This window comes from Bos grunniens, chromosome 9 (assembly GCF_055505025.1).
Source record: "Bos grunniens cultivar Pamir isolate PY7600 chromosome 9, Bosgru_T2T1.0, whole genome shotgun sequence".
NCBI classification, from domain to species: Eukaryota; Metazoa; Chordata; class Mammalia; order Artiodactyla; family Bovidae; genus Bos; species Bos grunniens.
This window is the reverse complement of record NC_141173.1, coordinates 40,440,767-40,464,486: the sequence shown is the minus strand read 5'-3', so window position 1 is coordinate 40,464,486 and position 23,720 is coordinate 40,440,767. Positions and strand designations below refer to the sequence as shown.

The window sequence follows — 23,720 nt, the reverse complement described above, 5'->3', positions numbered from 1 at the left end:
CCACCAACACCTCATTCTCAAGATCCCTAGGAAAAACTTGGTAGTTACAGTGAATTTTCCAATTAATGGAGGTAGGATTAGGAATTCTGGGAGACTCTGGTGTCAGTAGTTACCAGGGTGCTTAACCAAGGGAAGACAGCGGCTCAATAATGGGGATACCATCCATAAAAATAGTATCAATGAGTGTCCAGTGCAATGAGGTATCTTCAGAGTACCAACAACACGACCAGCCAAAGCAAGGCCCCAGCTGAATGTAACAAATGTGAGTCCTATCATTGGTTATTCTGACAAGAGGAGTATAACCCATGCCGTCTGAGTTTTGCCTTTTGATTATATTAGAGCTTCAACACTGTATCATCATATCATAAAGATTTCGTCAAATGATAGTACCTCAGTAGTGCCTCAACGTCTTACTTACCTATTGCTCATTTTCCCCACTCTGTTTACTAGCAGATAAAGCAGTTTAAGAGTGTATTCATAATATGCATTTTAAAACATCATTTCATGTGCATTTTAAAGATTTTCACAATCATCTGTGTTTTGGGCAAATAATTGAGTTACGGTTACTTTTTCCAACAGTCTGAATATTATATACATTTTTCTTCCAATATATGCCATTCAGGAAACAAGCAGCATTTTGATAAACAGAATTTGTACCACATGTCAACAGACTGCTCTGCAATTACTAAAATGATAATCATGAAAATCATTAGAAACATGAAAATGTTTATCATACACTGCTGAGAAAATATATAAATTATACTGTATTAAAAAAATACACTCAGATATACGAGTGTGTGTGAATATATTGAAGGTGAAAAGTGAAAGTGTTAGTCAGTCAGTCATGTCAGACTCTTTGTGACCCCATGGACTGTAGCCCATCAGGCTCCTCTGTCCATGGAATTCTCCAGGCAAGAATACTGGAGTGGGTTGCTATTTCCTTCTCCAGGGGATCTTCCCAATCCAGGGATTGAACCCAGGTCTCCCGCATTGCAGGCAGACTCTTTACCAACTGAGCTACCAGGCTTGAAGACCACTGAAGGTGATACATAAAAAGAAAAACAGTTGTGTTAAGATGTGGAAAGTTATGTTAACCAGCTTTAGTACTAGTATCATATTGTCTCTTAAATTAGAGGGGAAAAGAAAAAAAAGTAATTTGACGCTTTGAAAACAGTTGACTATTAAAATAATCTTTAGTATTTTCAAAGTAATATCTTAGGCATGTTTCAGACATGTTTTAAAGAGCAACGTCAAAGATAGGTGATCCCATTTTCCTTTTCTTCTATCCTGTTTCCTCCAAACATAAAACTAAACGTTTTTCAGACCCCCGACAAGCCACTAAGAAGTATCAACACCAGCAGCAGGTGACTGAATGTAATTAAAGCCAAATATCCCCCCTACCTTGAAAATACGTGTGGGTATGCCTGTGAAAGCGTTTTGTGTCTGCGATGCTTAACACAATGCTTACAATGCAAATTTCACACAATCAGTAATTAAATTTACCATCAGGTATCTACTACTAAGTATTTAATTAAATAAATTCCTAAAGTTAAAAACTATTTCTGACAAAATCTTCACATGAAATTATACTTTTCTTTTTAAAGAAATATTCCAATCCTCAGTTCCCTAAATGAAGTGCTCCAGAAGCTCATGTAATTGCATAGTTTTATTTTTAATACTGTAAAGAATATTACACAATCTGGATAGGTTATTGTTGCTATGGAAACTATAAGATTTTTGCAGTAAGTCAAAAAGTGCAAAATTAACACATCACATTAATGACTTTTGAATTTCACATCCAGGCTGTCAAAGGAATTTGAAAGCTTGAGCAGAATAGATTGAAACATAGGCCTCTTGCTCTGAATTATATGGATAGGATCTATGAACAAACCCAGTAATTATTTCACTTAATAAGTTTAAATATAACTTCCATCTGCTGAATTAATAAAATACTCAAAGATCTGCAGACTTGAGGCTTATCTGCAGCTTTTGTGTTGAGAATGAAGGAAGATGCATACATGATTACCAGTTCTCTTCTATGTTAACTGTAGATGATAAAATGATGATGTGGCACCTCTGAGGTTCACCATATGAAGAACTGGCAGAAACCCAGAGGGCATATGGACTCACTTTCATCACTGCACTATGTCAATGCCAATCTGTGGACAGATGCCAATACCTTAGTTATGAACACTGAAGATCTGTCCTTTCCCACAATGCCCACAAGTATTTTGATGACTAGCACAAGGGACACAGAAGCTTCATCGCTCCCATCCCATGTGAGAGCCCCTCTCCAGGATTCATGTGAAAATTCATACCACACAGCTCATATGTTTCAGGCACAGATAATATGAAGTATCATAAAGGTATAATTTACTCTTTTACCTGAAAAGGCTGAAACTCAGGTGAACCTGGCCTCCATGGCTATGATGACCTAGTTTTTAGAGGCAGCTTAATTCTTTCTTAAAACTATTTTATTTCTAAAATAAAAGAAGTTATTATTAACTATAATAAAGACAGACAAAGTAATTCCAAAGCCTTCAGGGAAACTGCTTGCTAAATTTTAGTGTATATTAGATACTACAGTTAGAGCAACTGCACATTGAAAATAATTAAAGGAGTTTACTAAGTAAATCCAGGTGAATTAAAAGTAAATATATAGTATAAACCTGGTTTTATTTAATACAGAATGCTTTAAAGACATTTCTCCTGAGACTTCCCTGGTTGTCCAGTGGTTAAGAATCTGAGCTTCCACTTCAGGAGGTGTAAGTTTGATCCCTGATCGGGGAACTAAGATCCCACATGCCATGCAACAGAGCCAAAAAGAATAAATTAAAAAAAAATGTTTTAAGACATTTCTCCTATACATCTGCAATTTGTATCAAAAGCATGCCAGCTTCCTTCTCAGCATTCATCACACACACACACACATACACACACACACACACACAAAGTTGTTCAATGGGAACATTATATAACAACAAAATAGAAAAATTAATTTGGCAGAGACTGGGATTCTATTACATTTTCCATCTGAGACACTATGTTCTGGAAAACTCTTGATGCAAGCAATTCTAGAGATAGTAGAAAAAAATAAGAAGCACATACTTGTGCAAATTGTAGAAATGGCAGCCTTAAAATGAAAGCTTTATCCCAGTTAGAAAACTAGGCTCAATGGGAAATTTTAAATGCAATTCAGGGAAGAACTTCTCAAGCCTCAAGAAGCAGGTTCATCTTTTGACTGAAATATTAGGAACCAGTTTAATGAAAAACATAGTCTTATATTTTTCAGAAATGCTCAAACTTGGTATCCAGCAACCAGTCACTTTTAGCAAGCTGAAGAATCATTCAACAGCCTGTATGCATGAGTGCAGTTAAGATTTGGCCAAACCTCACTTGTTATAATTAGACATGTCCAGGGCTTTCTGGCTCCTATCAATAATACTACCAGCTGTCCAGCTCAGCCTGGGCCATCTTTGGTCCCAAGAATGTATGACAGACAAACAATTTAGAAGACTCTTTTAAGAAAAGATGAGGGAGGCAAAACCCACAATATTTTAATTAGCTTCAATTAAAATAAATTTTTTTAAAAAAAGATGAGGGAATTCAGGCGCAAGCAAAGTCAAGGGAAATTTTTCAGTCTTCAAACTACAGGGTTAAAATTCTTTTTGCTTCAAAGGAAAACAGAAGGTCCTCACTATTTTATTTTACATCAAGCAACAAACAAACGCAGAGTCAATATTTTACATTCCAACACTGTGCCAAATTCTGAGGATGAACAAAATTAGAGACTAGCTACCCTAGATATCAGAGTTCACAACCCACCTGGAAAGAGATTTTGAGTGAGTAGGAAACATAAACAGATAACTCTGATACGACTGCCTCTGTGCCCAAGATATATGCACTATAAGCACAGAGAAAATGCCACTGGTATTTAAGGAAGATAACTACAGAGTAATGCCTTTGAGGGAAGAGTTTCCTGGAAAGAGAAGGGATGATGGGAGGGTCAGAGAATTTCAGGCAGAAGTAGGGCATGAAAAAACTAACAGAGGCATATTCAGGAAAGAGCTGGTATTCAGTATAGCTGGAAGCTGAGGGCACTATGACAAAGGGCAAGAGACGAGATTAGGTTGGAAAAGAAGAGGGAAGGAACCAAGGAAGTGCCACAAAATAACGTGTACTTCTTATGTAAACAGTGAGGAGCAAAAAGGTCAGAAGGGGTCTAATATGCTACTGAGGAAGGGCAGAGGGCAATACCTAAAAGATCCAGAAGGAATGAAGAGGCTCAGCCAAAGCAGAAACAATGCTCAGTCATGGATGTGTCTCATGGTGAAAGTCCAAGGTTGTAAAGAACAATATCGCATAGGAACCCGGAATGTTAGGTCCATGAATCAAGGTAAATTGAACTTGATCAAACAAGAGATGGCAAGACTGAACATCAACATCTTAGGAATCAGTGAACTAAGATGGACAGGAATGGGCAAATTTAATTCAGATGACCATTATATCTACTACTGTGGGGAAGAATCCTTTAGAAAGAAATGGAGTAGCCCTCATAGTCAACAAAAGACTCTGAAATGGAGTACTGGGTGCAGCCTCAAAAATGACAGAATGATTTTGGTTTGTTTCCAACGCAAACCATTCAACATCAGTAATCTATTCAACAGTAACCATTCAACAGTAATCTAAATCTATGCTCCAACTACTAATGCCAAAGAAGCTGAAGTTGACTGGTTCCATGAAGACCTACAAGACCTTCTAGAACTAACACCAAAAATGATGTTCTTTTCATCATTGGGGACTGGAATGCAAAAGAAGGAAGTCAAGATACACCTGGAGTAACAGGCAAGTTTGGCCTTGGAGTACAAAATGAAGCAGGGCAAAGGCTAACAGAGTTTTGTAAAGAGAACATACCGGTCAGAGCAAACACTCTCTTCCAAAAACACAAGAGACACGTCTACATGTAGATATCACAAGATGGCCAATACTGAAAACGGATTAATTACATTATTTGCAGCCGAACATGAAGAAGCTCTCTATACAGTCAGCAAAAACAAGACCTGGAGCTGACTGTGGCTCAGACCATCAGTTCCTTATTGCAAAATTCAGACTTAAATTGAAGAAAGTAGGGAAAACCACTAGGCCATTCAGGTATGACCTAAATCAAATATTTTATGATTATACAGTGGAAGTGAGGATTTGATTCAAGGAATTAGATCTAGTAGACAGAGTGACTGAAGAACTATGGACAGAGATTCATTACACTGTACAGGAAGTGGGGACCAAAACCGTCTCAAAGCAAAAGAAATTCAAGAAGGCAAAGTAGTTCTCTGACAAGACTTAACAAATAGTTGAGGAAAGAAAAGAAGCAAAAGGCAAGGGGAAAAAGGGAAAGATACATCCAACTAAGGGCTTCCCAGGTGGCGCTAGTGGTAAAGAACCCACCTGTCAATGCAGGAGACTTAAGAGATGCAGGTTTGATCCCTGGGTCAAGAAGATCCCCTGGAGGAAGGCGTGGCAATCCATTTCAGTATTCTTGCCTGGAGAATCCTACGGATAGAGGAGCCTTGCGGGTTACAGTCCATAGAGTCGCACAGAGTTGGACGCTACTGAAGCTACTTAGCATGCATGCATGTATACCCAACTGAATGCAGAGTTCCACAGAATATCACGAAAAGCCTTCTTAAGTGAACACAGACAAAGACATAGAGGAAAACAATATAACGAGAAAGACCAGAAATCTCTTCAAGAAAACTGGAGATCAAGGGTACATTTCATGCAAGGATCGGCACAATAAAGGACAGAAACAACAAGGATCTAACAGAAGCAGAAGAGATTAAGAAGAGGTGGCAAGAATACACAGAACTATACCAAAAAAGTCTTAATGAATCAGTTGATCACGATAGTATGGCCACTCACCTAGAACCAGACATCCTGGAGTGTAAAGTCAAGTGGGCTTTAGGAAGCATTAAAACAAACAAAGCTAGTGGACATAGTAGAATTCCAGGTGAGCTATTTCAATTTGTAAAAGATGATGCTGTGAAAGTGCTGCACTCAATATGCCAGCAAATTTGGAAAACTCAGCAGTGGCCACAGGACAGGAAAAGGTCAGTTTTCATTTCAATCCCAAAGAAAGGCAATGCCAAAGAACATTCAAACTACCATACAATTGAACTCATTTCACATGCTAACAAAGTTATTCTCAAAATCTTTCAAGACAGGCTTCAGCAGTACATGAACCGAGAACTTCCAGATGTACAAGCTGGGTTTAGAAAAAGCAGAAGAACCAGATCAAACTGCCAATATTTGTTGGGTCACAGAGAAAGCAAGGAAATTCCAGAAAAACATCTACTTCTGCTTTATTGACTACGCTAAAGCCTTTGATTGTGTGGATCACAAGAAAATGTGGAAAATACTTAAAGAGATGGGAATACCAGACAGCCTTACCTGCCTCCTGAGAAATCTGTACACAAGCCAAGAAGCAACAGTTAGAACCGGACATGGAACAACGGACTGGTTCCAAATAGTGAAAGGAGTATGTTAGGACTGTATATAGCCACCTTGCTTATTTAACTTATATGCAGAGTACATCATGTGAAATGTTGGGTTGGATAAATCACTATCAAGATTGCCAGGAGAAATATCAACAACCTCAGATGCAGATGATACCACTCCAATCGCAGAAAGGGAAAAGGAACTGAAGAGCCTCTTGATGAAGGTGAAAGAAGAGAGTGGAAAAGTTGACATAAAACTCAACATTCAAAAAACTAAGATTATGGCATCCAGTCCTATCACTTCATGGCAAATAGAAGGGGGAAAAGTGGCAAGTGATAGATTTTATTTTCTTAGGCTCCAAAATCACTATGGACTGACTGCAGCCATGAAATTAAAAAATGCTTACTCCTTGGAAGAAAAGCTATGACAAACCTAGACAGCATATTAAATAGCAGAGACAGCACTTTGCCAACAAAAGGTCCGTATTGTCAAGGCTATGGTTTTTCCAGTAGTCATGTACAGATGTGAGAGTTGGACCATAAAGAAGGCTGAGCATCAAAGAATTGATGCTTTCCAACTGTGGTGCTGAGGAAGACTCCTGAGTAGTCCCCTGGACAGCAAGATCAAACTAATCAATCCTAAAGGAAATCAACCCTTAATATGAATTGGAAACACTGCTGCTGAAGCTCCAATACTTTGACCACCTGATGTGAAGAGCCAACTCACTGAAAAAGACCCTGATGCTGGGAAAAACTGAAGGCAAAAGGAGAAGAGGGTGGCAGAGGATGAGTTAGTTAGATAGAATCACCAACTCAATGGACATGAACTTCAACAAACTCTGGAGACAGTGAAGGACAGAAAAGCTTGGCGTGCTGCAGTGCATGGGGTCACAAGAAGTCGGACATGACTTGGCAACTGAATAACATTAGGGGTGACAGAATTTAGTAACTAATTTGATTATGTAGGTGAAGGAGAGAAAGACTATGAAGATGGGTGAAACTTCCATTTTGTCTAATTGTGCCAATAACAACTAAGCAGAAAAATGATAACATGAATAGAGACCAGTAAATATAAGATTTTATCCTAATGGCAAGCAAAGTTATGTACAAAGATTAATCTTATTAGAAAGGACTGAGATTAGAGGTATGGAAAACAACTAGGAGATTACTGCAATGAAAGTGTGACAAGGAAAGACCCTGGATCAGCGTAACAGAATGTTAGCTTCCAAAAGGGGCTTACGACAATCCTGTTAAAACCTCCTCATGAAAATGAAGAAGCTAGGCTAGCAGCCAGAAGCAGATCTCAGATGAAACTTTCCAAGCACAACATTCTCCAAAACAGAATGGCAATAGTAAGACTGGCAAAAAGAAGGAATACTTGTGATAGTCATTTTAGAAGAGGAATTGGCAGGACCAAATGAACAAATAATGAAAATTAAGAAGTCTGAATCCAGGATAAGTCTGGGTTTCTTGAGCTTGGTTGATGCAGGGGATGATACCATTAAGGAGACTCGGGTCACATCTCTGAAGATTCTTCAGCTTGTAAATCTTTCTTTTAGCTAGAAAGAAAAACTCTAATCAAAAATAAAATATCTGAGAAGTCCAAAAGGGAGATGCCCTAAAGATGTTAACAGGCTTATTGTGGTGATCATTTCACAATATATACAAATATTGAATCATTACAGTATTTTACACCTGGAACCAGTATTGCTTGTCAATATACCTCAGTTAAAAAAAAAAAAAAATTTACTGAGGGAGTTTCAGATTTAAAGGACTTGAGCCCACAGATGTGATACTGGATTGGAGGAAGCAGCACATAGATAATTTTTTTGGCACCTCAAAAAGAAACTGAGGCAACATGGGAATGAGGAAAGGAGAAAAAGAGAACAGGAAGAAGAAAGAACAATTTCTGAACTTCTGTCTCACATCCCTTAAGAAAACAAACAATTCTATGAATTCGTCCTTTTTCTTTGCCAAACTTTAAGAACATAATTCAAATTAATGAAATCACCAGAAATACAGTACTCTTTCTCAAGACTGTTTTGGCTATTCAAGGTCTTTTGTGTTTCTGCACAAACTTTTAGATTTTTTGTTCCAGTTCTGTGAAAAATGTTATTGGTAATTTGATAGGGATGGCATACAATCAGTAGACTGCATTGGGCAGTATGGTGATTTTAACAATACCGATTCTTCCCATCCAAGAACATGGTTTATCTCTCCACATGCATCATCTTTTTTGTGTGTCTGACAGATTTTGGAGTACAGATCTTTTGCCCCCTTAGGTAGGTTTATTCCTAGGTATTTATTCTTTTTGTTGCGACGGTAAATGGAACTGTTTCCTTAATTCATCTTTCTAGTATTTTGATGATAGTGTATAGAAATGCAAAAGATTTCTGGGTACTTATTTTGAATCTAGCAACTTTACTGAACTCATTGATGAGCTCTAGTAGTTTTCTAGAGACATCTTGTCTCTAGACTATCTGCAGTAAAACTGCCGAGACTATCATGTCATCTGCAGTTTTACTTCTTCCTTTCCAATTTGGATTCCTTTTATTTCTTTTTCTACTCTGATTGCTATGGCTAGGACTTCCAAAACTATGCTGAATAAACATGGTGAGAGTGGGCATTCTCATCTTATTCCTGATCTTAGAGTGCTTTCAGCTTTTCACCACTGAGTATGATGTTAGCTGTGGGCTTGTCAATAATTGTTTTATTCAAGAAGAATGCTGCCATAAATCAATGTTATATCTCTTTCCCTCAATATGTGATGATTTGGCTTAGCAATTTAAGAGGCTTCCATATCTCATAGAAAAAGAAGAACAAAACAATATGGAATAAAAACTTGGAAAACAAAACTAAAGAAGTATCATTTAGTTTTACACTGGTAATTCTGAATTACTCAATATCACTCTATATTCACTCAGTATTGAGTCCTTATTTGGAAACCCTTTACAAAATAAATGATAGTGATACTCTATCATATAGCTACAACAATTACCAACACATGGCCAGTCTTATTCCTACTACTTCCACTTTTCTTGATTATTTTCAAACAAAGCCCAGACGTCATATCATTTGACTTGCCATAAAATTCAACACCATAGCATTGTTAATTAGCAGGATTTTTAACTTAAATTACAATATTCCTTCAAAAATAATTCTAAAATATTAAAAGTCTTGTACAGGGTTAACCAACTCAATGGACATGAAGTTCAGCGAACTCCAGGAGATAGTGGAGGGCAGAGGAGCCTGGAGTGCTGCAGTCCATGGGGTTGCAAAGAATCAGACCAGACTTAGCAAATAAACAACCACCACCACCACCACAGGGTATTGTTATTATTTTGTATTCCCCTTATTAACAAATAATGTCAAATAACACCAGCACCTTCTTTATGTTTCATCTGTCATATATTTCACCTACTCATTCTCTAAACATCACCAAAGTACAGTTAAAGTCTCCCTTATTCAAGTCCAGTATTTCCTTGCAACATGGAAATCTGACTATTTTTTAACCTCCATTCTTTAGAAAGACCACTTTTATTTAATCTCTTTTCTTAAAACTGATTTATTAATATACTTCTCTTACTCTAAACAATGTTCATTTTATACTATTTGTTTCATTCAGAATTCTAATTCAGATAAACATTTACTATTTTAAAAGCTCTAAAATAATAAAATTTCAGAAACTCCTATTTATGGCAAATTCTTACTGCTCAGAAGTGATTTTAATTAAAACAAACATATCTGCAGTAATGCTTTTGGGTTCAGGTATCAAAAATAGGGGCTTCTTTGGTGGTCCGGTGGTTAAGAATCCACCTGCCAATGCAGGGGACATGGGTCAATTCCTGGTCCAGGAAGATTCCACACATTATGAGGTAGACTAAGCCCATGCACCACAACTATTTAGCCTGAGTGCCCCAGAGTCCATGCTCTGCAACAAGAGAAACCACCACAATGAGAAGCCAATGCACCACAACTAGAGAGTAGCCCCCACTCACCAGAACTAGAGAAAGCCACACCCGGCAATGAAGACCCAGCGGAGACAAAAATAAACAAATATTTAAGTGTTAAGTTTAAAAGATGATGCTGTGAAAGTGCTGCACTCAATATGCCAGCAAATTTGGAAAACTCAGCAGTGGCCATAGGACTGGAAAAGGTCAGTTTTCATTCCAATTCCAAAGAAAGGCAATGCCAAAGAATGCTCAAACTACCGCACAATTGCACTCATCTTACATGCTAGCAAAGTAACACTCAAAATTCTCCAAGCCAGGCTTCAACATTACGTGAACTGTGAATTTCCAGATGTTCAAGCTGGATTTAGAAAGGGTAGAGGAACCAGAGATCAAATTGCCAACATCCATTAGATCATCGAAAAAGCAAGAGTTCCAGAAAAACATCTACTTCTGCTCTACTGACTATGCTAAAGCCTTTGACAGTGTGGATCACAACAAACTGTGGAAAATTCTGAAAGAGATGGGAATACCAGACCACCTGACCTGCCTCCTGAGAAACCTGTATGCAGGTCAGGAGGCAACAGTTAGAACTGGACATGAACAACAGACTGGTTCCAAATTGGGAAAGGAGTACATCAAGGCTGTATATTATCACCCTGCTTATTTAACTTATATACAGAGTACATCATGAGAAATGTTGGGCTGGATGAAGCACAAGCTGGAATCAAGACTGCTGGGAAAAATATCAATAACCTCAGATATGCAGATGACACCACCCTTATAGCAGAAAGTGAAGAAGAACTAAAGAGCCTCTTGATGAAAGTGAAAGAGGAAGAGTGAAAAAGTTGACTTAAAGCTCAACATTCAGAAAACTAAGATCATGGCATCCGGTCCAATCACTTCATGGCAAATAGATGGGGAACAATGGAAACAGTGGCTGACTTCATTTTTTTGGGCTCCAAAATCACTGCAGATGGTGACTGCAGCCATGAAATTAAAAGACACTTACTCCTTGGAAGGAAAGTTATGACCAACCTAGACAGCATATTAAAAGGCAGAGACATTACTTTGTCCACAAAGGTCCGTCTAGTCAAGGTTATGATTTTCCCAGTAGTCACGTATGGATGTGAGAGTTGGACTATAAAGAAAGCTGAGCACCAAAGAATTGATGCTTTTGAACTGTGGTGTTGGAGAAGACTCGAGAGTCCCTGGACTGCAAGGAGATCCAACCAGTCCATTCTAAAGGAGATCAGTCCTGGGTGTTCATTGGAAGAACTGATGTTGAAGCTGAAACTGCAATACTTTGGCCACCTGATGCAAAGAGCTGACTCATTTGAAAAGACCGTAATGCTGGGAGATATTGAGGGCAGGAGGAGAAGGGGACGACAGAGGATGAGACGGTTGGATGACATCACCGACTCAATGGACATGAGTTCAGGTAAACTCTGGGAGCTGGTGATGGACGGGAAGGCCTGGCGTGCTGTGGTTCATGGGGTCACAAAAAGTTGGACACGACTGAGCAACTGAACTAAACTCAATCATTAGCAGATATTTAGTGTAAACCAATTACTTTATATAAACTATCACCTTCCTTTGAGAACTCATAATCTCAAATTAGACTCACCTGCTACAGAAAGTAAAGTAACATGGAATGTCAGACTTTCCTTTCAGAAATGCTTTACCAAGCATGTGCTATGTGCCAAGCTTTGTGCTCTAAGAACAGAAGAAAAAACAAGATGATTCTTTCCCTTGTGAACCTTTACACTGAGAAACACAAAAGCAAGGCATACAATCTGATAAGCACTATAACAGACAAATGTGCAAAGTACATCAGAAAAGAATGTTAAGGGTTTGGTTTGGTGCAGGGAGTAGATAGAGGGATATTAGGTAAATAATTTTCAAAGGGAACACTCCAAGCTGACCTTGAAACATAAGCAGGATTTCATTAAACAAAGAAGAGGGGTCAGAGCCTTATGGACACCAGAAATGTATGAACAAAGTTTGAAGAGTAAAATCCACATTATACTCAAGAAATCAGCAGAAGACAGGTATAGCTAGAACCCAAAACATGAAGAAATACATAAAAAGAGCAAAGAAGATGGAATTAGCATAGTCCTGTATGATATGCTAAAAAGATAGCATTTTTCCTGTATAATATGGGAAGCCATCAGAGGTTTTCAAGCAAGAGAAACATATGATCAAAAAAAAAAAAAAAGAAGAAACATGATCAAGCAAGTATTCTCAATAAGACAGAATGTAGAATGAATCACAGGGTTTAAGCCAGAGGTAGAGAGAACATTGTAAAAGTTCTAGGAAGGATTGATGAAGACCAAAATTAGAATAAATATGGTAAGAATGGAAGGAATCCATTCAAGAGGCCATCCAGATATAGTCTTATCTACTGTGGCCAAATATATATAGAAACATTGTACTTAAAGAAGTATTTGATGAATAAATACATATGCACATATGTGTACATGTAAACGAGAGTGCTAAGCAGAGAAACAGCTGAAGACTGAGGTTTCCAGTCGGTGTGTTGTCTCAATGAAAGCAAGGCTAGTTACACTATACCTTCTACTCCCACTGACTCACACAGAGCACAGTACTGACAATGAGCCAGTTAGCAAGTAAAGAATAAATTCATTTTGGAGTGTAAATTTTAGGGTGACTACTGGATAGCCAGGAGAAGATGAACAAAAGGAAATAAAGTGCAATCTAGAAAACTTCGTTACACAGGCAACTGTTAAAATCAGAGGAGTAAACGTGGCCACAAAGAGAAAGAATACAGAAGAAAAGAGATGAAAGGTGGTGGCCTGGGCTCTTCACATCCTGTTGTTGTTGCTCAGTTGCTCAGTCATGTCCAACTCTTTGCCTCCCTATGGACTGCAGCACACCAGGCTTCCCTGTCCTTTACCATCTCCCGGAGATTGCTCAAACTCATGTCCATTGAGTTGGTGATGCCATTCAACCATTTCATCCTCCTTTTGCCTTCAATCTCTCCCAGCATCAAGGTCTTTTCCAATTAGTGTGCTCTTCACATCAGGTGGCCAAAGTACTGGAACTTCACCTTCAGCCTGGCACCTACCTAATGCTAACATGTATATTGTTTACCAGAGTAAACTGACAATGCTCATGGGTGGAGGCGAAAGGACGCATGGGCTTTCGCTGATCCAAATTTCACCAGTGGCCAAAGAACTTAAGATGATTAATAATGGGACTCATAACCTATTCACAGTAGCAAAGCCACAGGGGTTCAAAGGCCCGTCTCTACTGAATGCCACTCTTCAACAGGTTGTAGGAAACATCAGGGTCCTTGATAACAGGCAAATCTAGATGTAAGACACTACCAGAAAATTGGTCTGCCTTCTAAAAAATAAAAACAAACCAAAAAGGACTCAAAAAAAAGGTCAGAGAATCAGTCTACTCAAGACATGTAACAAGCAATTATGCATGAAAACCTTGGCTAGATTGTGATTCACATTAAAAATAGCTATAAGAATGTATTTTCAGGACACCTGGGAAATTTTAAACATAGACTAGATATTATATATTATTTTACCGTGGTAAATTTTCTTTTTTAATTACTTGTTTTAAACACAGGACAATGGCATCATGGTTATGCAGGAGAATATCTTTACTCTTAGGAGATATAGAAGTATTTTGGAGTACCATGTCATGACAGTGGCAACTTAATTTCATATGGTTCTATGATAACAAAAAATAATTTACATATATAAAAAGGGTAAGAGAAAAAAACATACAAAAAAGATAACAGCTAAACCTAGATGGAGCTTATATGGGTATTATTGTTCTAGAGTTTGAACTTTGAACATCTCTGATTTTATAAAATCTTTTTTTTTTTTTAAACACTATTTATTGCTAAGTCAAAAATACTCAAACACCATAGTACAGTGACTGCCAAATCTAAACTGGAGTTTGTGGGGTTTTTTAAAGTTTCTCTTTAAGGGAGCATTTCAGCTCTATGGAGAGGTGTGATACATAACAAGATGGAGTATCTGGCTGGAGACCAATTTGTCTATGAGTCCAAACCAAGTGGACCCATATGGATAGCTTTTATAAAACCATAAATGGTAAAACCGAAGAAACTAGGCACAGACTGCTGTATGGCATAATTAAACCGGACTCACTGCACTCATGGGGTTATTGCAAATTCTGACTAAACCCAAAGAATTTTCAAATAATGTAATTATTCCCTTATTTATGTACAAAATTTTTCTTAATTAAAAAAAAAAAAACAAAACCGAGGAGGGAAGCAACTAATAAACAGTAGTTAGAGAAGTAAAAGAAAAAGAGTAAATTGTATATAGAAGCCAAAGAACAGTATCAAAAAGTAAGTGGCAAAAGCATCAAATGCAGAAGGGAAGTCAAACTGGAAAGAACGGAAAGGAGGTGGTCATATCAACAGTTGCTGATGTTTTGAAAGAGCATGATTAGTAGAGCAAAGATTCTGTTCAAAATTCTCTCAAAGGAAAACAAAAAAACTGTACAAATTCTATTTTGTTATTACACTTACCTAAAATTGACTCATAGTCTCCTCCCTCTTTTGGAGATGGAGAAAAAATATCTTACTCATTTTGTATATTTTTTAGGAGCTAACAAAGTACCTCACAAATAGCAGAAACTAAACATTTGTTGCACTGAAATAAACTTGTTTATTAGCTTTGATCAACTTAAAAAATATTTTCAGCATAACAGAAAATCTGGAAAATCTTCTTTTAAAAATGTATATCCTAAAGATAAAAAAAAATATATTCTGGGGAATAAAATTCAAATGACAGTAAGAATCAAACACCGGTATCTATTGGAAACATATGCATATTTAAAATTTCACCAGAAAGCAACAATCTCCTAGGAGAGAAGAAAAGTATCAATATTTTGTCATTCTCTAGTCTAGCACCATCAGAACAGAAAGAACTAGATCATCAACCAGCTTCTTTAGTTACACTTTTAGATGTCAGTCTTCACAAAGTTATATCAAATTGTAAGTATCAATGAAAAACAAATATTCAAAAGAGAAACTAGCAAGATATCAAAATCAACATTTAAAATTTAAATACATACACATTTTTCACCGTATTACTACAAGTTCAGCCAAATCTAGACCACTGAGGAATCCTCTTTTGATAAGATTTAAGTTTTTGCATGTTTCTCCTGGCTGATTTTAAGTACCATGATAATAGAGAATGTGATATTGTAATAGAGTAAGAAACATATTGTGGGGTCTTCCTCCAGGGCTCCTGGATCACCGCTCCTAAAATACTTGTAATTTCCTAAGCAATTAGAGCATAGGAGCATCTTTTATTATATTATTCGTTTTTTTACTCATGGAGTATCTCCAGAAGGATAAAAATCAAAGAAGCTCTTCAGTTATTTATAACAAACCCCTTTCAACCACATCTGAGTTTATGTTATAAAGGTGATTTTCAGAAAGTCCCTAGATAGCCCCTGGATGGGGACCGGCTGCAAGGGGAACAAACCAGGTGATTAGAACTTTCAGTGTCCCCTACTGCTGCCCCAACCCAAATGGGACCTGGGGATTTAATTATCCACCAATGGTCAGTAATTTAATCTATCATGTCTATATAATGAAGCCTCCATAAAAATCCCCAAAGTACAGAGTTCAGAGAGCTTCTGGGTTAGTGAATAAGAACCCATCCACTTGCTGGGGAGGGGCGGGCGGTTGCCACATCCCAAAATTCCACAGGAATATAAGCTCCTGTGCTTGGGACACTTCCAGACATAGACCTAACCCTATATATTCTTCATCTGGCTGTTCATTTGTATCCTTTAATATATCCTTTGTAATAAACAAGTAACCCAGTAAGTAAACTGTTTTCCTGAGTTCTATGAGCCATGCTAGTACATGACTGAACCTGAGGAGAGAGTCGCGGGAACCTCTAGTTGGTAGCTGAGTGAGAGGTTGTGGGCAACTTGGGGACCCATCAGTTGCCACCGGCATCTGAAGAGGGGCAGTCTAGTGGGACTAAGCCCTTAATCTTGGCTCTGTATCAACTCTGAGCAATTAGTGTCGAAACTGAGTTAAATCGTAGGATTCCCAGCTGGTGTCTGAGAACTGGTCAGTATGGGAAAAAAACCTGTACATTTCTGGTGTCAGAAGTATTCTGGGAAGTATTCAGTGTAAGCAGAATTATGAATACCGAGAAAAACAGAGTTCTTCCTTTCAGAGAGTCTATTCCTAACATAGTATCTTTGCTAGAATTCAAACCATTTGAACCATTATAATCCACAATCTGAAATATGGAAAAAGTGAATTCCTTTAAAGGATTTTACCTGAAACTTAAATCAACATGACATATATCATGAAGTAAAAAGTCAGCTATTAGTTATTAAGAATTAATTTTCTTTTAGTTTCCATATAGGTTGACCTGGATTAGTTTGTATAAAAATTCAGGTAGACCTAATGATCCATGTCAGATGATCCATTTCACAGGAAAGTCAACCTAAGATCAAATTCTAGTCACTAAAAACCTAAAAAACTGAAAAACAAGAGGTTAGAAAAAGGAAGCTGTTGCCCAGCCAAGAACAAAAATACCAATAATAATGAGCCAATCAACTTGTAATTTATGAAGGGGAAAAAAGCATATTTGTCATTAAATCATCTTTAAAATATAAAAAGTTATGCTGTCTACTATCCCAACACATTTATAGTAAGAATTATAAAAAATAGCTATTTTTCTATAGTACTCAGTATGAGGTAGGCATCAATTCTTAGAACCTCAACTACATTAACTCTTTTAATCCTCATTAACAAGCCAAGGAGCTAGTACTATACTCTCTCCATTGTTACAAATGAGGACACTGAAAGCAGAGAGGTTAGATCATTCTAGATGACACAGCTAGTTAAGGAGCAGATCCAAGATTCACCTGAGTCAGTGCTTCTGGTCACTACAGCTTCATGTCTTCTCTCTCCCCTACTGGCGAAAAGGAACAAAATGTGTCAAGGCTCAGAGGCAAAAGAGAACAATGCATGTGAACTTTAGTACAGCTGGTTTAGAAAGGGGAAAGCAAGATAAAGCTGAAGGAAAACCAAGCAGGGCCAGTTCAAACAGAACAGGTAAGCCACATTAAGGAAACTGGACTGCATCCCAAGAAGAAAAGGATTTTAAGCAAACTGTGCTTTTGTGAATAGGTAGGAGGTGAGGAGAGAACAGGGAGAATAACATTAAAAGGTCTCTGCTATGGTGACATAAAAGGGTAGGAAATCCAAAAATGGGAGAGCGATATAGCTGATTCACTTTGCTGCACAGCAGAAATACAACACTGCAAAGCAACTATACTCCAATAAAAATTAATTAAATAAACAGAAGACCTCTGCAGTAATTTAAGAGATGACTACAGTCAAAATTAGGATGGTGGCAGAGGAAACAAAAGTAGATGGATCTGAAAGATGATAAGGAAACAGTATCAACAGGCAGAGGAACCAGAGATCAAATTGCCAACATCAGTGGATCACAGAAAAAGCAAGAGAATTCCAGAAAAACATCTATTTTTCCTTTATTGACTATGTCAAAGCCTTTGACTGTGTGGATCACAACAAACTGTGAAAAATTCTTCAAGAGATGGGAATACCAGACCACCTGACCTGCCTCCTGAGAAATCTGTATGCAGATCAAGAAGCAACAGTTAGAACTGAACATGGAACAAAAGACTGCTTCCAAATATGAAAAGAAGTATATCAAGGCTGTATATTGTCACCCTGCTTATTTAACTTATATGCGGAGTACGTCATGTGAAATGCCGGGCTGGATGAAACACAAATTGGAATCAAGATTGCTGGGAACAATATCAATAACCTCAGATATGCAGATGACACCACCATTATGGCAGAAAGCAGAGAGGAACTTAAAGAGCCTCGTGATGAAAGTCAAAGAGGAGAGTGAAAAAGCTGGCAAAAACTCAACATTCAAAAAAGGAAGATCATGGCATCTGGTCCTTCATGGCAAATAGATGGGGAAACAATGGAAATAGTGACAGACTTTATTTTCTTGGGTTCCAAAATCACTGATGGTGACTGCAGCCATGAAATTAAAAGACACTTACTCCTTGGAAGGAAAGTTATGACCAACCTAGACAGCATATTCAAAAGCAGAAACATTACTTTGCCAACAAAGCTCTGTCTAGTCAAAGCTATGGTTTTTCTGGTAGTCATATTTGGATATGAAAGTTGGACGATAAAGAAAGCTGAGCGCCGAAGAACTGATGTTTTTGAACTGTGGTGTTGGAGAAGACTCTTGAGTCCCTTGGACTGCAAGGAGATCAAACCAGTCCATTCTAAAGGAAGTCAGTCCTAAATTTTCATTGGAAGGACTGATGCTTTGCCCACTTGACGCAAAGAACTGCATCATTTGAAAAGATCCTGATGCTGGGAAAGACTGAAGGCAGGAGAAGGGGACGACGGAGATGGTTGGATGGCATCACCAATCGATGAACATGAGTTTGAGCAAGCTCTGGGAGTTGGTGATGGACAGAGAGGCCTGGTATGCTACAGTACATGGGGTTGCAAAGGGTCTGACATGACTGAGCAATTGAACTGAACTGATCAACAGAACATGTGGTTAGAAATGAGGAAGTAAAGTAAGAATGAGGGTCAGTTTTTCACTTGGTCAACTGGGTGCCATACACCGAGTCAAAAAGAACAGACAAAAGCTTTTGTAAGTTGAAGCTGAATGCACTGTGGTCCTGTCTAAATGAAGATGTCCAAAAGGCATTTGGATAAATCTACTGCTTAGAAGGAAGACATGGGCTAGGACAGAGTGTGAAAATAGATAGAAATTAAAATTATGAGAATAGCAAAGAGAAGAGAACCCTGAAGAACATTATTTAAGGAGAAAGACCCCACAGTATTAACAGTCTACATTATATGGTGCTTAACACGACTGGTGGTGATGGTGCAGTTGCTATGTCATGTCCAACTCTTGTGACTCCATGGACTGTAGCCTTCCAGTTTCCTCTGTCCATGGGATTTTCCAGGCAAGATTACTGGAGTGGGTCACCATTTCCTTCTCCAGAGGATCTTCCCTATCCAAGGACTGAACCTAGGTCTCCTTCATTGCAGGTGGTCTCCAGCATCGTAGGCAGATTCTTTACCAACTGAGCCACCAGGGAAGCCCACGGCTGAGTGGTTTCTAATTATGTTAACCATACTCTGGTCTTCCCAAAAATACACTAACTTCACTGAAAGCAAGGACACCATTGCAACTCCACAAATTTTAGCATGTTAAAGGCAATTTCTGGGGTACTTAACCACTGAGATACGGGAAAAGACTAAATAAAATACACTTGACTTTAGGAAAGTCCTTTATTTTGGATTCCTTTGATCTTCCATTTTTCCTCCATGCTTTTAATCCCTCCGCACTTGCTGTACTGATCACTGGAACTCAGCAGACAAAGACGTCCTTGGCAACTGATGACATGAGATTTACACAGTGGTTCTGTGATCTATTCTCTCGTCTTCAACAAACAATAAGCAAACTCAGTGGAAATTACTTTAAGAGAAAAATGGAGTAGTTCTTGTTTAAGATAATAGACAAAATTTGTTCTATTTCTTTTACTACAACAGTAGAAATTTTTACATTTTTATATTACACTGTCAAATCACAAAATACTTGTTCTTTTTGGCCCTCAGTCTTTTCTACATTGGCTGATCTTCCTGATCTCTCTTTGCCTTAGTCTTCGATCCATCAGACAAGGTCAAGCTTTCCAGAAATTTTATGAACTAGTTCTATTCTGAGGTCAAAGCTTTCTTCTCTGTGTTCACCAAGCACATTTCTATACTATACACCCGACATTCATCATATACCACTCTGTAAAGTTACTTTTTCACAGTATGTGATTTAAAGAGCTTAAGGTATGGAATTATACACCTAATATATTAAATCAGACAACAAAGAAATTACGCATAGTCTCATATTACCAGTTTTTACACTGTTAATTGAAAATAATAACACTGCACAATTTTCAAGATAAATGAGATCATATATGTAAAATATCTAGCACAGTGTCCACTACCCACTTCTTCTACCCAAGAAGTCCACAAACAGATATTTCAGTTGGAATGCTTAAAAGAAATATAGAAATAAGAGCTTCTGAGAAATGCATATCAGCAAAAATGAAACATGAAATTTGAAATTAACCTTTCCTAAACGGGTAATAAGTTTTCTGAGAGGAGGTATCATTATTATTTGTATCTTTTGTAGCCATCACGATACCTTGCAACTGTCAAGTATCTGACTGACTGAATATATTAGAGATCTAATGCTATCGGTTTTCTGCCTTTTCTAATAAGATAGAGGTTTACAGTTAAGAGTCTAAAAATTAAGTTTTCCATTCAACAAATAGTTATGCCAATTGTAGTGCATACTGGACACTACAAGGGTTGTAATAATATACTGAAATTCACAATTTCATAGAAGTTGAAACCTACAGAAGTTCACAAGAGAGTAAAGGAACTAAGTAATATTCATCAGATCAGATAAGATCAGTCACTCAGTCGTGTCCAACTCTGCGACCCCATGAATCGCAGCACGCCAGGCCTCCCTGTCCATCACCAACTCCTGGAGTTCACTGAGACTCACTCCCATCAAGTCAGTGATGCCATCCAGCCATCTCATCCTCTGTCTTCCCCTTAAAACTGCCTTAATTCCCTCATTTAAAATATTTTTATAACGATCAATTTAATCCTATTTTTCTCAAAGAAGTTTAGGTGAGGGAAAGGGAGTGTGGGGAGGGAGAATGAATCCTCCTGTGGCCTGATATAAGCAATACTTTACATCTTCTATACTCCTGATTAGGATAATCTATTGTGGTTATCATAGCTCATGAAGAAAAACTGATGACTTCCCCAATTAGATCAGGAACAAGACAAGAATATCTGCTCTCACCATTCCTATTCAAAATCATACTGGAAGTCCTAGCCAATGCAATAAAATGTGGAAGGAAATTAAAATTACAGAGATTAAGCAAGAAATAAAAGTGTATTTGTATAACTGTCTTTGGAGAAAATTCCAAGAACAACAAGCAAACCCCTGGAACAAATAAACAATTATAGCAAGGCTGCAGGATGAAGGTTAATATGCAAAAGCCAATACTTTCTTATACACCAGCAATGAAAAGTTGGAACTAGAAATTAAAAACACAATTTAACATTTACAACAGCAGGTCCAAAAATGAATTACCTAGTTATGACTAACAAAACATGTACAGGGTCTATACAAGGAAAACGATAAAACTGAAAAAGGAAATCAAAAAAGATCTGAGAGATATTCCATGTATATAGCAAAGAAGGCCTAAAATTGTCAAGATGTCAATTCTTCTCAATTTGATCTATAGATTCAACATAGTCCCAATCGAAATTCCAACCAGTTTTTTTGTGGACATTGACAAACTCAAGTTGATATGGTAATAATAGAGACAGTTTCTTACAAAAGTAAACATACTTTTTTCATATGATAAAGCAATTGCACTCCATGGCATTCACCAAAATGAATTGAAAACTTGTGTCCCCATAAAAATCTGCACATGAACGTTTATAGCAGCTTTATTCATAACTGCCAAAACTTGGAAGCAACCATGTGTTTCAGTAGGTGAATGGATAGATTAACTGTGGTATACCCAGATAATGCAGCGTTATTCAGCACTAAGAAGAAATGAGCTACCAAACCATGGAAAGGCATAGAGAAGAAGCTTAAATGCTTACCACTAAGTGAAAGAAGCAAAACTGAAAAGACTACAAACTACATTATACAACTATGATGTTCTGAAAAGAGGAAACTATATAGACAAAAAAATATCTGTGCTTGCTGGGGGCTCAAAGGAAGGAAGGCAGGGATGAATGGATGGACCACAAGTGAGAGAGGACGGAAGGGGGCAGGGCACAACCATTAAAAGAATGACACAGCCGTACAGGGATATGACAAGTATTGGTTAGAACCAACTAGCCCCAAGACGGAGGAAGATTCTACTTCCAGTCTACCTGTCGCCTCACTATACAGCCTTGCTATACACCCACAGGCACCATGACAGTTCAGACACTGACCATAAAAGGTCAAAACGTAGGTAGTGGCTGATTCCCAGAAATCCCCAACCCTTATCCAAGATAGTTAGAATATTCTTCCCACTTTTTCCCATAGAAATAAACTGCCCACAGTGAGGGGCCACTCTTGCTTTCTGAGACATTCACATTGTGCCTATGGAATATGTATCTAAATAAACTTGTGTTCACTTTACTATGGCTTGAATTCTTTCCTGCACAAAGCCAAGGACTCTCACTAGGCTGCCCATTCCAGGGACTTGCCCAAGACTTGTGACATGACCATCCTCTTGTGCCCCTTTCTCCTATAACACAGCGTATGTTTAGAGCAGTAAAATTATTCCACGTGATACTGTAATGGTTGATACATGTTATATATTTGTCAGACCTATAAAATATACAACACAAAGAGTGAACTTTAAGGTAAAACTGTGGATTTAGTTAATAATAATGTAACACTACTGGTTCAATTGCAGCAAACATACCACTACAGCAAGATGTTAGTCACAGGGAGATGGGGTGTGGGGAGAATGAGGTTGAGGTGGTAAAGGGGCATATGGGAACTCTCTTTACTTTCCACTTAATCTTTCTGTAAACCTAAAACAGCTCTAAAAAATAAATTATCTTTGAGAAACTACTGTTTGTAACCATTTCATCACATCCTTCTCACAGAAGTTGTAGAGATGAGGACCTGGGGAAGAGTCTTTCTGTGCCTTGATACGAGCAGTTTACTTTACATTTTCTATGTTAGTCACTAGAAAATCTATTGAGATACTCAACTGATAACAAAATACACCAGAGAAAGATTAGCTAAACAAATAGAAGGCTGCATAATTCAACAGCAGTGAAAACAGCGGACTAGCCTAAAAATGAAGTATGAAAGGGCCTTCAAGAAATTACTTCCAATCTATTGTTGGTAAATACAAAATATCCTCCAAATGGCCAGTGAAGAGAACCAAAGAAAGGAGAAAGGGCTTCAGTGGTAAAATTGCAGCTAACCTCAATAAACAGCCTGAAACTCTTCTAGCTAAGGAAAGCAGTATCTCTGAATAGGAAAAAAATGAAATAGTGAAACTAAGTTGACTATAACATGGAAAGACTCTGTGGAGGGCACAGAGTAGCTATTTACTAAATACCCCATATCACATAAGGTGTATGTCCTTAATATACAGTATAAAATGCAAAAAAAAAAAAGTATAAGAT

General features: G+C 37.8%; 1 protein-coding gene across 8 annotated transcripts in view; it reads right to left on the bottom strand.

Moving 5' to 3' along the window:
* CDK19 (cyclin dependent kinase 19) overlaps nucleotides 1–23,720 on the bottom strand; it is a 170,319-nt gene that overhangs the window by 107,298 nt on the left and 39,301 nt on the right. The gene's annotated exons all lie outside the window — the stretch shown is intronic.